This window comes from Halichoerus grypus, chromosome 5, assembly GCF_964656455.1.
Source record: "Halichoerus grypus chromosome 5, mHalGry1.hap1.1, whole genome shotgun sequence".
NCBI classification, from domain to species: domain Eukaryota; kingdom Metazoa; phylum Chordata; class Mammalia; order Carnivora; family Phocidae; genus Halichoerus; species Halichoerus grypus.
The window spans coordinates 47,062,925-47,075,227 of NC_135716.1; the positions used below are offsets into that span (position 1 = coordinate 47,062,925).

At 34.4% G+C, this 12,303-nt stretch overlaps 1 protein-coding gene across 1 annotated transcript in view; it reads right to left on the reverse strand.

Moving 5' to 3' along the window:
• CNBD1 (cyclic nucleotide binding domain containing 1) overlaps positions 1-12,303 on the reverse strand; it is a 519,466-nt gene that overhangs the window by 138,859 nt on the left and 368,304 nt on the right. The gene's annotated exons all lie outside the window — the stretch shown is intronic.

A 12,303-nucleotide genomic window follows, 5' to 3' on the forward strand; every position in this document is an offset into this window, starting at 1 on the left:
CTCACATAAAAACTCGCATTGGAGTGGCTTCCATGCCCATTTCTTCTACCTTCTTGATCTAATACCCTCCCTGACGTTGTCTGTTTACCAAACAGTCCTCTGCTGGATCCCTCACCACAATGCTGGCAGGAATCCACTCGCTAATAGGCCTCTTAGTTGATCTGGACAGCTGAAGTATATACTAAAAGAAACCTTGTCAATAAATCATGGTCATTTGCTGTTCAAATATTTATTTATTTATTTGAAAGAGAGAAAGAGAGAGTGTGCAAATGCAGTGGGCATGGAGGGGAATGGAGAGAGGGAGAGAGAGAATCTCAAGCAGAATCCCTGCTGAGCATGGAGCCCACCATGGGGCTTGACCTAAGGACCCTGAGATCATGACATGAGGTGAAATAAAAAGTTGGTCACTTAACTGACTGAACCACCCAGGCACCCCCATTTGCTGTTCAAATGGTACTAATTGTACTGTAAATAAATCACATCAGGAGGTGTTGAGGGGTTGGCTTTCAGAGACTGGGTCTAGTATCCTAACCACTATCGATACCAAATTTTTCCTTGGGTGAAATGCATTCAGGGACTCAAAGGGACCATTAAAACACAAATCATTTGTGGGGTACCTGGCTGGTTCAGTTGGTAGAGCATGTGACTTGCTCTTGGGGTTGTAAGTTCAAGCCCCACTTTTGGTGTAGAGATTACTTAAAATTTTTTTTAAAAAATCTTTAAAAAAACCCAAGTTGTTTGGGCTGCAGTATATAAGAAAGAACCCCTTAAAACTGTGGTCGAGTGATTCACTGGATTTATTTAAAAAACACCTGTTCTCTAGCTCTCTGCAGTAGTAGTAGTAGTAGTAGTAGTAGTAGTAGTAGTAGTAGAAGTAGTGTTAGTAGAAGGAAGAGTGGTAAAGATAATAATAATAGTACTGATGATGATAATCACTTGCTTTCAGTGAGTGTCTACTTTGTGTCAGGCACTCTGATAGGTAATTTACTTATAGTATTTCATTTAATTATCAGCAAAATAAAAACAGGAATGCCTGGGTGGCTTAGTCGGTTAAGCGTCTGCCTTCAGCGCGGGTCATGATTCCAGGGTCCTGGGACTGAGTCCTGCATCGGGCTCCTTGCTCAGCGGGGAGCCTACTTCTACCTCTGCCTGCCACTCCCCTTGCTTGTGCTCTCTCTCTCCCTCACACGCACAAATAAATAAATAAAATCTTTACTAAAAAGAAAAAGAAAAACACAGAATATTAAAGTCACATTTTATTTCAATATAGTTATTTTAAAAACCTCAATAAGTTTACACTGTATTTGTTTCAGGTTTATTTAGTTGGCTAGAAACAACACCCAAAGATCACATTTATGCACAGTTTTTGAATGTGAGAATTTCTGTTTCCTCACAGCATGCTTTTGTGCACTAACCACCTCTGGTTCACAAATTAATGACTTCAAACTGAGATAAATCAAAACCTGGAATATGAGTCTGTCCTCCAGGCTACATTCCAGAGACTTCTTCAATGAGAAAGAGTTATTCTTCAAGAAATACCTAGGGAACTTTTTAAAAAACAATGCTCAAACCACTTTCTAAGAAAAATTAAATTGAATAAGAATTTCAATGGCTAGGAACAAAGTATCATTATTTTTTAAAAGGCAATGTGCAGCCAAAGTTGGAACCACTGGGTTAACCAGAGGTATTTGAAAGGTGCTTAAGAGTTCAGGTATATCTTTCACCTAATCTTATCCTCTGAGAATTCTCTTTCTGCCTCAGTATATCAGACCTTAAATTTGGATTACAGTATATTTTCTATCAATGCACAGAATCAAATTATCCCTATTTCTGTCAATTTGGATGGCAACAATAGGGAGAAACTATTTTTATTATAAAACAGTCTTTTCTTTATTTCTTGTGTTTGGAGAAGCTGAAGTTTGTCTCTTTCTTGAAAAATCGTAATGGTAGCCGTAAGAATCAATCAACACCTTGTAACATCCTGATATTTTCCTAACAAGTCCTTGAAGATGCTTCTCTTATTCCAAATGTACAACAAACCATAATTTAACTAAATATAGCAAAAAAAAATCAATTTTCTACCCAGGAGTGATAGAATTCTTCAGCAAATTAATTCTATATGTTAGGGTATGCCAGCAAATCAATTCTACATATTAGGAAGTATTACTGCCAGTAATCCAGTCCTGGTACCAGTTCTTTATGAGTATTCTCAGTCATAAACCAGAGAAATTAAATCTTAAACAAAAAAGGATTGTAGTGGGAAGGAAATTGGTGGCTCACTAAATCTCTGGGAATCCTGGAGAGTCAGCCTCAGACAGAAACAAAGGGAACTAAGGTTAACCAGGATCCTGCCACAGAGACAACCTATATAAAGTGATTTTGCTGGTGCCGTGACCACTGATTATTAATTTGTGCAGTAGGCAGCATGTGTTTGATTCTTGTTCACCCTTCCAGTCAATCTGATTATGCTTTTCCTTTTATCCTTTTCTGATGTCATTGTTGTTCTCCTTAGAAAAATGTATTTGGAAAAGATCGGAAGTAAATAATTTCATATCAGTGATAGTCAGTGGGTTGCTCCAGTTCAGTGGAACCAATTTCCCCACCAGTTGAGTTAAATAACCATTGTCAAAACACCCTAAGTGTCCTACCAGCACTCCAGCTGCCCAGCTCCCTATGATCTCCCACTACTAAGTATGTGATGCCTGATGCATCAGGGATCCTCAAGACCTTGCTCTGAGCAGTGTTCTAAATGAATCAGAATTGGGCTCTTCCAAGTTTTAAATTGAATAACACTCCTCCTCTCATTTGACTGAACCTTTGGCACAGGGAGCTGTAAAATAGTTTCATAAATTAATCAAGAGAGCCCATAATGAAAGCATGGGTCCAGCATTTGGAATGTAACAGGCTCATTCCAAAGCCAAAGCTCTACAGTACAAAATCATACTACTATCTTCTACATAAGTTCATATCTCATTAAGTGAATTTTCTTCACAAAATCCACAGATTGAAGAGGTGAGAGGCACTGGGGAGTGCTTGAAAGAGAATCAGGAAGTGTTCAAATGACCTTAATCATATTATGTACATGAATGGTGCCCAAGGCTGACATTGCCTTGGGACACAAGCATCCTTAGTCCTTGTATCCTTAAGGCTAACACATATTTGGCAGATGCTTAAAAATCCTTGCTGGTTAATTTCCATGATTCATGTTTTTATCTATAAAAGAAACACCAATAGTAACAAAAATAACTATCGTCTATTGAATCACTCAGGTAAACTAGTGAAGTAACTGAAACAAGACGTGAAAAAATATATATATACACTTGTCCACTTTAATGGAAAAATAAATGGAAAGAAATAATTTTACTTTAGCATTTTTAACTTCTGGGGGAAAACTCTTCGATATAATTAAAGAATTAATCACTGAAGAATAACAATCTAATAAGTAGAAAAAGTATCCCACTTAGGGAACAATTTTCTCCTCACAGGAGGCTAGGTGAGTCTGAAAGTTATAGCAGTAAAATCTCTAGGTTTGTTTTAGATTTACTGCCTCTCTTGGTCTGAAAAGAATATTAACAATAGAGTTAAAGCCCAATAAGTTATGGAAGAAACTTTAAAAGAGGCATATAGAAGCCTTCGGGCAAAATATGTTTACTGCTTAATGCGCGGAGCATGGGTGACATGGTGAATTTAAACTTCCAAGACAGAGGAATTATACAAAACCCTACAGGCCTCCCTGAGACTTACTTGGGGTGATGAAAGGCATGCTTGGAATACAATAAAAGGAGGATGGATAGGCTTTAAAGAAAAGGTGGATTACTTAAAGAGATCTATAGTTGTATGGAAATGTATGCAACTGAGAGTAAAAATATGCTGAACAGCATTTGAAAAAATTGTGGAGGATCATTGGAATATATATTTAATGCATGGTAACTATATACAATTCAACCAAGTATAGAAAGTGTTTTTTACATTTTTGATACATATCAACAAGCTGGTTCACAAACAGACTCACATAGGACTAGAGAATGTCTATTTTCTCTGGAGATCTATTTTCTCAAAAAAAAAAAAAAGTGTTTAACAGTATGTGTCAGTCCATAGAGATAAAATGAGGTGGTTCCAGAAATGGAAAAACAGTTTAATTCTTTAAAAGTTGAACAAAATCCATACATAAGTATTTAGATGTCTCTAGGAAATAGATATGTAAGAAAATATGAAAATAATTAAAATTTATTAATATATAAGGGAACACTTGCAGAAAGGTGTTTGTCTATAACACAGGTACAATCCAGGCTATCATATAAAGATGTGAACATGTAAAAACTTAGAGAATGTTGATAATTATAATTTAATCATCAATTTATGATGATAACATAATTGAAGCGTGACCACAATTGCATCTATATGATTTTTCTGTTTCAATATAAAAGGAAGTAGTCTACATGAATTCTGAAGACTGTGAATAAAAAAATGTGATTTCCCTACATCTCCAACACTAACCAAGAAACAGATAACTTCTGTTTTTTGTCATGAAGTGCCTGGCAATTATGAAGGTAAATTCTGTTTGTGGCAGTGATGTTTTAACTGTATTTCACAGCACTTAGGCAAAACAGTGTTGAATATCATGTTTTTTGCTCTGATTTCCCCCTCACAAAACAAATGACACCTTGGCTTTATGAAAAACAAAACCAAAAGCCTGCCTTTTTAAGGGATTGGCTCAAGATGACAAGTGAAGCAATATATACAACAAGGAAAGTGGGTATATGGAACAAGCTATGCAACCATTTCTAGTTATGGAATACAGTCTACTCCTCTGACTTGAATAAATATTATTAAAATTACCTGTTTAATTCTAAGGTAAATAAACTTGGCAGCTCTGGAAGAAATAATGCACAAGGATAAATAAAAATATGGAGGAATTTTTAAAAAATAAAGCAAGAGAAGCCTTGACAAATAAAAAGCTATACTATAAAAGTAATTAAAACAGTATGATACCTTTCAAATAATAAAGCAACAAATTGAATAATCAAGAGTCCAAAACAGACCAAAAAATACATATTTAAAAATTTGCATCTATGACCAATGATAAAATAATAGACTATTAAAAGCACAATATTAGAAAAATTAGTCAGACAAGACTGTCAGGGTGCAATGCAATGATCCTTGCATTACATGAAAAGAAATTCTAAATCATTCAAAACTAGGTAAAAAAAAAAAAAAACAAAAACAACTAGAGCACATTAGACATAAAACAAAGAAGCCATAAAATAGGTGGTGAATGAGAGCTGTCATTACATTTAAAAAAACGGAGGTGGTTGAAATTATCAGAAAACTGAGTGACAATAGATGGACAGGGGGGAAATATTTCCAATATAAATACAGGAAAATTTTCAGTCCTGTTAATATAAAGAAAACTCATATGAACTGAAAAAGGGACAATCTAATAAAAAGGGATAGGAGCTATAAATAGGTAATAGCAGAAAGAGAAATGTAAATTTCAAATATACAAAAGATGTTCTGCAACATTAATAATTAAGGAAATGCAAAGTAAAATGATATACAGTTGATTCTTATTTTTCATGGTAATTATGTTCTATAAACTTGCCACAAAAATTGAACCACTGCTCCTAGAGGAATTACAGGGAGTAGGTTTCTGAGAACCTCTAGTCACATTTTCAACAACTGATCAATACATAACCTTGTTTTATGGGTGTTCATGTTTAAAGATACCTTATTTAATAAACACTGTTGATTAATTCATTGACATTGAACTCACAGCCTACAGCACTATAATTCATGCCTGAATGAAGCTTTTCTAACACATGTATTTTCTCCCTAAGGCATGTCACAGCCTTCTTGCACTTTGGAACACCAGACAACACTTCACTACTAGAGGGCCTTTTTATTTTATTTATTTATTTATTTATTTTAATTATTTATTTCTTTGAGAGAGAGAGGAGAGGCAGGGAGAGGGCAATGGAGAGAAATCCTCAAGCTGACCCCCCACTGAGTGCAGAGCCCTACTTGGGGTTCAATCCCAGGATCCTGAGATCATAGCTGAAATCAAGAGTCTGACACAACCAACTGAGCAACTCAGGCACCCTTACGGGCCATTTTAAACATCAAAATTACCAACAACCACAAAAATGAGGAAAACATGGCACTAAATTAATAGCTTGCAAAAATTACACTTATTTACAGTATGAGAACTGAAACAAGAAAGCAGTGTGTGTTGGCCACTTAGATTTTTTGTTGCTATGAGCATGTCTGTGAATGGTCCAGAAAGTACCATGAGTATTGAGTTTGGGGTTAAAAAATCAATTTCAGTGAGTAGGTAAGTTCAAAAATACACAATCAGGGATAATGAGGATCATTTTAAACCATCTGATGAGCAAAGTCTGAAAAAATTATATATCCAATGTTGATACAGAGAAACAGGGATTTGAATACTCTGTTGGTGCAGTATAATTTGGTAGTACAATTTTTTGTATAAAATTCGACAGTACATACAAAATTTAAAATGTGCATGCAGTATGGCTAAGTAATTCCACTTCTAGATCTAGCCTTTGGAAATGTAAATGCATAAAAACGTAAATATAAGAGTGCTATATTAGGAACATTTTTCATAGCATAATTTGATAAACAATACAAATGTTCAGCTTTAAAATAGTATTAAGTTGAATGATAGTGAATTCATACCATAGTAATTTCTAAAAAATATGCTGGACCAATATACACTGAAAAAGTAATATATCCTACATACATCATGAAGTAAAAAAGGCAAGTTGAAGCACAGTATGTATAATTTATGTTAATAAACCCAACTTACGTTAACATTTAAAATTTTGCATATATATATAAATTCATGTAAATATATGTTTAGAGTCTTGAAGGAAATAAAGAAAAATAATTACGTGTGCTTACTTCAAGGACAGGAATTGAGATTTGAAGAGAAATTTTACTACACTTAGGCATGCTATTTATTTCTTTTTACCATTTTTATGTACTATATTATTGATTTTTCCCACAATAACAACATGAAAACTAATCTTTGGTTGTTATTTTTTGGTTTGTTTCAAGATTTTATTAATAAAAAATATATTACAGGGTGCCTGGGTGGCTCAGTCAGTTAAGTGTCTGACTCTTGATTTCAGTTCAGGTCATGATCTCAGAGTCATGGTTTCAAGCCCTGCGTCGGGCTCCGTGCTCAGCCCAGATTCTGCTTGTACCTCTCCCTCTGCTATTCCCTCTGCTCTCAGTCTCTCAGATAGATAGATAGATAGATAGATAGATAGATAGATAGATAGATAGATAAATAGATAAAATCTTTAAATATATTACAAAAAGCAGGAGTTACAAGGAATAGAACACCATATTTGCCCTTGAAGACTTAATTAGTAAAAAACACAAGAATACATTTTGTTATATAATTCAAAATTACAAAGTATTATGAAAGACAAATATCTAAGGTATCACGGGAAAAAGCAGCTCATTCTAAGTTAAACATGGACATTTCAGTGAAAGGAGTCAACATCCCAGGGGTAGAAGAAGTTTGCCAGATGATTTAAGAAAAATTCTTAAATTTTTAATACACCTTAATAATAAGATGTTTGGGGAGAGTCAATTGGTATGGTTGCATAGATTATCATGACAGATTATAGATGGACACTCCCAAAGGATTGAAGAAGGTTGTTGTATTGCATAACTTCTGGGCCCTAAGAAAGGAATGCGATGAGGGAAAATACACATAAGGGCTATATTCAAGACTCACCTCAATATTTCCTCTCCCATAAGCTTCTTTTATTAAACAGTGATGTCTTTATCTTCCTTCCATTAACTTCTATGAACTCCTAAAATGTATGGAAAATACTCTGTTTGCATGCCTTTATGACCTCCCTGCCCTGCTTCTGGAGGGAATGATCGTGAGCTGTCATGGGATTCTCAAGGGGTTAAAAAATCACACACACATACACACACACACACACAGGGTTTGCACAACTGTGTTACACAAAACAATTTTTTCCTTCTGCTTTGCTCACAACTACTTTGTAAACATTTATTATAGAATTTTTCATATCATTTGGCACATATTAAGAAACCAATAAAAGTTTCTTAAATATTCATCTCCCCCTTTTCCAGAACTTGTATTATAAAAGCCATACAGTTGCAGCAAGAATATATTTTCATTAAAAAAAAATCCATGCTAATTTCACAAGCATACCAGCAACTATGGATCTGTATGATCTTTAAATGAATCTGTAACTATTTATTATCACATTGAATTTTCTCTAGAAGGGGTCTATAGTAATTTATGCCAACTTCAAAGCATATATTTATTTTATATCATTATGTTCTCAGTGAGAAAACATTTAGCCAAGTACTTTGAGCTGTTAATCTATGTTTAGCAAGTGAAGTGGGAAGAAAATATTAAAACAATATAATTTTGCTTTAATTCAATTCATTGTTTTGGTGGTTTATTGTCTTTACTTAAAAGGAAATAAACAATGTCTCATATTGATCTGCTTCATCATGGCAGTAATGAAAATAATAGTGTTATTTCTTTAGCTCTAGTAAAAAATGTTTTCTTTTTTATGCATTTCTTTTTCTATTAAGCCAGCAGAGAAAGAGCCATAAAAAAATTTAAAAATCAAGATGGCTTCATCAAATGAATAATGAGTTTATTTACCTGAAACCTAAACTAAATGTTTTTGTTAAAAAATAACTATCTAAGAATTTATGTCTCCTTTTGATATATGGATAGCCACCCTCTAATCAGAAAAGTAAAACATTGGTTCATAAATGTTAAGTATTCTGAAAATGAAGTACACGCACCATCCATGAAGAAAGGTAAGTTTTTATCATCATAGCCTTGGATATGCAAATAAAAGAAGAGAAATAAATATTCTAGCCTTTCTTACTAGCCATTCTTAAGTGTGTGTGTGTGTGTGTGTGTGTGTGTGTGAGAGAGAGAGAGAGAGTGTGTGTGGGGGGGTGTGTGTGTGGTGTGGAATGTATGAGAGAGCTGTGAGAGACGAGAGAGAGAGAAAGGGAACAAAAGGGAGACTACAAATGGTTACACACAAAATTAAAAGAAATAGTAATTGGCGGGACAAGATGGTTTTTCTTTGGGGTTCATACTTTTGAATTTAAATTTAATGATAGGTCTGAATATATATAAAGTTGAACCATCCTATCATTTTTCCCTCCCCAGCCCACACACCATCTCTTCATCTAAACAGCTATTATGTTTAGAGCTGGGAATAATTATTTGACATTTATTGGTGCTTTGTGTTGGGAGGATTCTTCTTATTTTATATCACTAAGCTAAATTGTAACTCTTCAAGGCAGTTCTGATTTTAAATAGCCCCTAGAATATTAAAATACTCAATATGAACATGATTATGTTCAAATGACAGACAAAATATACCCTTTGATCATGTATACAAAATAAACATGTAGCTGATAGTTTGATATTAATATTATTAATAATATATTACATTTTATATTACCTTTAACCTAGGAGTAGTTGATTGTGTTCTCTTCTCATTCAGCTGGTCATTTATTCAACTAACTTTATTAAATATTGGGCTATAGAGAATCTAAAGGATAATAATTCTTACTCATTATTCCCTGAATAATCAATGTGCAATTCAACCTTCTCACTTGTATTTAAAATGGCTTCCCTGAATCTTGATTATGTTTCTCTCTCCCATCAGTATATCCATATCTGCTGTCTGAGACCTAGAAGGAGTCACACTTATTTCATAGCTCTTCCCAGTGCCAGTCCACAGGTGGCTTTCTCTTCCTATTCTATGGCATAGCTCATCTTGGCACTTATCCATTCACCTGTATGTTAATCCCTTACTACTTTTAAACCTCCTGTTTTTTGGGTATTGCTTTTTTCTGGCAATTCAAATTTATTTTCCTATGAACCCCACAATCTCTTTGGGGAAAAAAACAATGGTTCATATTTTTGAACCTCTCAAAGCTTAATTCTGATTACATATTAGATGCTTTCGAAAAGGTTGAATTCATTCTTCCCCTCCTGCTATCTTCTTCTTTTTTTTTCTTAACATATATTGCATTATTTGTTTCAGAGGTACAGATCTGTGATTCAACAGTCTTGCACAATTCACAGTGCTCACCATAGCACATACCCTCCCCAATGTCCATCACCCAGCCACTCCATCCCTCCCACCCCCCCACTCCAGCAACCCTGTTTATTTCCTGAGATTAAGAGTTCCTCATATCAGTGAGGTCATATGATACATGTCTTTCTCTGATTGACTTATTTCGTTCAGCATAACACCCTCCAGTTCCATCCACATCGTTGCAAATGGCAAGATCTCATTCCTTTTGATGGCTGCATAATATTCCATTGTATATATACCACATCTTCTTTATCCATTCATCTGTCGATGGACATCTTGGCTCTTTCCACAGTTTGGCTATTGTGGACATTGTTGCTATAAACATCGGGGTGCACGTACCCCTTCAGATCCCTACATTTGTATCTTTGGGGTAAATACCCAGTAGTGCAATTGCTGGATCGTATGGTAGCTCTAACGGAGGGGGAGACGAACCATGAGAGACGATGGACTCTGAAAAACAAACTGAGGGTTCTAGAGGGGAGGGTGGTGGGAGGATGGGTTAGCCTGGTGATGGGTATTAAAGAGGGCACATTCTGCATAGAGCACTGGGTGTTATGCACAAACAATGAATCATGGAACACTACATCAAAAACTAATGATGTAATGCATGGTGATTAACATAACAATAACAAATTTTAAAAAGTAAAAAAAAAATGAAAAGGTTGAATTCATGTGGATAAAACACAATGACTAATAAGGATTTAGTCCATATGTCTACTTTCAATTACCCATCTTTGTTATTTTAGGAAAGAATTGAGATTACTTGCTCACATCTTATCTAATTAATAGAACAGAAGAACTGTTTCTTTAGGTAGAATATTACTGAAAGAGTAAAAAAAGTTATTTAGTCACAGTGTGAACTATGCTTGAGTCTTGCCAGTGGGAATTGTTTCTCCCACTTTGTCTTAAACAACAGACTGCTACCATTCTGTTTACTGTAATCTCCTCTTGGTAATCTTCTGTCTCTTTTGAGTTAATATGCCTAAAAACAAACTTGCGTCCATCCTCAATCCTACTCTATCTACTCCCAATCTTGTAGATTCCTGTAAATGGCATCCTGATCTTTCTAATTCCTCTGCCTAAAATCTTATAATCATTTCATAGCTTAGGCATAGAAAAACAAAAACAAAAACAAAACAAAACACCTCTGTAGGTATACCTTCAGAATATTAGCTTTAATTATTTGGAATGATCATTTTGTAGAAAAAACAATAGTTAAAAGCCAACAACATTGTATGGTTTACCCATAGTGCATTCAGAATCAGACTACTTCTCATCATCTTCAAAGTTACCATTCTAGTTGAAGCCATCATCATCTTTTTAAAATTATTTTCAGTATTTCCTCCCATTCTATGAATTGACATCACTTTCGGTGTAATTGATAATTGATGGTATAATTTACATTGCAAAAGTCTTTAATTTTTATGAAATCCAATTTAATTTTTTATTTTCTTGCTTTTGTTTTTGGTATCATATCTAAGAAGAGTTGCCTAAGTTAAGGTCACAAAGATTTACTCCCAAATTTTCTTCTGAGTTTTATAATTTTTAGTTACATTTAGTTCTATGATTCTCTATGGCCCATTTTAAGTTAGTTTTTGTGAGAGTGTAAAGTAGGGGTCCAACTTCATTATTTTGTGTGTGGATATCCAGTTATCCCAGCATCATTTGTTGAAAATACTATTCTTTTCTGCATTTGATTGTCTTGGCATTCTGCCAAAATTTAATTGACCATAATTATAAAGGTTTATTTCTAGACACTTAATTTTATTCAGTTGATGTATATGTCTATCTTTATACCACTACCACACAGCTTTATAGTAAGTTTTAAAACTGGGAAGTATAAGTCCTCCATATTTGTTCTTGATCAAGACTCTTTTGGCTATTCCGGATCTCTTGTGTTTCCATATGAATTTTCGGATCAGTTTGTCATTTTCTGCCAAAAACCAGGCTGGGATTTTGATAGGGATTGCACTGAATCTGTAGGTTAATTTTGAAACTGCACTATCACCATCTTTTACACAGATACTTGTTTATTCTCAGCCAGCTGATGTTTTTGCTTCAATCTTTGCTCCTCAAATCTATTCTGCATATAGAACCAAAGTGATTCCTTGAAAACTTAAATCAGATTATATACCTCCTCTGTTTATAAATGTCC